Here is a 2,500-nt window from a genome sequence, read left to right as displayed (position 1 = left end):
TATATATATATATATATATATATATATATATATATATATATATATATATATATATATATATATATATATATATATATATATATATATATATATATATATATATATATATATATATATATATATACTATATATATATATATATACATATATATATATATATATATATATATATATATATATATATATATATACATATATATATATATATATATATATATATATATATATATATATATATATATATATATATATATATATATATATATATATATGTATGTATATATATATATATATATATATATATATATATATATATATATATATATATATATACTATATATATATATATATATATATATATATATATATATATATATATATATATATATATATATATATATATATATATATATATATATATATATATATATATATATATATATATATAATATATATATATATATATATATATATATATATATATATATATATATATATATATATATATATATATATATATATATAGTATATATATATATATATATATATATATATATATATATATATATATATATATATATATATATATATATATATATATATATATATATATATAATATATATATATATATATATATATATATATATATATATATATATATATATATATATATATATATATATATATATATATATATATATATATATATATATATATATATATATATATATATATATATATATGTTATATATATGTATATATATATATATATATATATTATTAGGTAGTAGGTTATTGGGCAAGACAGCAACCACCAGGGAAGTACTGCCTACTGTCCCGCCAGATGACTGTAGAAACAAAACCTGTTAATTGTTTTGCATGATGGTAGGAGTTGCTGTTCTGTGTCTCATAGCACGCTAAGATAACAGGATGTCTTTTGCTACCTCCTACTAATACTTTGGTCACACTTTCACAGACACGTGCATGCATATATATACATACATCTAGGAGTTTTTCCTTCCTCTAAATAGCTCTTTGTTCTCTTTTTATTTCTTCTATTGTCCATAGGGAAGTGGAAAAGAATCCTTCCTCCGTAAGCCATGCGTGTCGTATGAGGCGACCTAAAATGCCGGGAGCAATGGGCTAGTAACCCCTTCTCCTGTATACAATTACTAAAAAAGAGAAGAGAAAAACTTTATAAAACTGGGTTGCTTAAATGTGCGTGGATGTAGTGCGGATGACAAGAAACAGATGATTGCTGATGTTATGAATGAAAAAGAAGTTGGATGTCCTGGCCCTAAGCGAAACAAAGCTGAAGGGGGTAGGAGAGTTTCAGTGGGGGGAAATAATGGGATTAAATCTGGAGTATCTGAGAGAGTTAGAGCAAGGAAGGGGTAGCAGTAATGTTAAATGATCAGTTATGGAAGGAGAAAAGAGAATATGAATGTAAATTCAAGAATTATGTGGATTAAAGTAAAGGTTGGATGCGAGAAGTGGGTCATAATAAGCGTGTATGCACCTGGAGAAGAGAGGAATGCAGAGGAGAGAGAGAGATTTTGGGAGATGTTAAGTGAATGTATAGGAGCCTTTGAACCAAGTGAGAGAGTAATTGTGGTAGGGGACTTGAATGCTAAAGTAGGAGAAACTTTTAGAGAGGGTGTGGTAGGTAAGTTTGGGGTGCCAGGTGTAAATGATAATGGGAGCCCTTTGATTGAACTTTGTATAGAAAGGGGTTTAGTTATAGGTAATACATATTTTAAGAAAAAGAGGATAAATAAGTATACACGATATGATGTAGGGCGAAATGACAGTAGTTTGTTGGATTATGTATTGGTAGATAAAAGACTGTTGAGTAGACTTCAGGATGTACATGTTTATAGAGGGGCCACAGATATATCAGATCACTTTCTAGTTGTAGCTACAGTGAGAGTAAAAGGTAGATGGGATACAAGGAGAATAGAAGCATCAGGGAAGAGAGAGGTGAAGGTTTATAAACTAAAAGAGGAGGCAGTTAGGGTAAGATATAAACAGCTATTGGAGGATAGATGGGCTAATGAGAGCATAGGCAATGGGGTCGAAGAGGTATGGGGTAGGTTTAAAAATGTAGTGTTAGAGTGTTCAGCAGAAGTTTGTGGTTACAGGAAAGTGGGTGCAGGAGGGAAGAGGAGCGATTGGTGGAATGATGATGTAAAGAGAGTAGTAAGGGAGAAAAAGTTAGCATATGAGAAGTTTTTACAAAGTAGAAGTGATGCAAGGAGGGAAGAGTATATGGAGAAAAAGAGAGAGGTTAAGAGAGTGGTGAAGCAATGTAAAAAGAGAGCAAATGAGAGAGTGGGTGAGATGTTATCAACAAATTTTGTTGAAAATAAGAAAAAGTTTTGGAGTGAGATTAACAAGTTAAGAAAGCCTAGAGAACAAATGGATTTGTCAGTTAAAAATAGGAGAGGAGAGTTATTAAATGGAGAGTTAGAGGTATTGGGAAGATGGAAGGAATATTTT

The 2,500-nt window shown here is 27.5% G+C and overlaps 1 protein-coding gene across 9 annotated transcripts in view; it reads right to left on the bottom strand.

The window, feature by feature from the left end:
• LOC128694639 (retinal degeneration A) overlaps window positions 1–2,500 on the bottom strand; it is a 350,420-nt gene that overhangs the window by 293,924 nt on the left and 53,996 nt on the right. The gene's annotated exons all lie outside the window — the stretch shown is intronic.

The sequence above is a fragment of the Cherax quadricarinatus genome, chromosome 51 (assembly GCF_038502225.1).
Source record: "Cherax quadricarinatus isolate ZL_2023a chromosome 51, ASM3850222v1, whole genome shotgun sequence".
NCBI classification, from domain to species: Eukaryota; Metazoa; Arthropoda; class Malacostraca; order Decapoda; family Parastacidae; genus Cherax; species Cherax quadricarinatus.
Note: the sequence above shows the minus strand (reverse complement) of the source record. Positions and strands in the feature narration are given on the sequence as shown.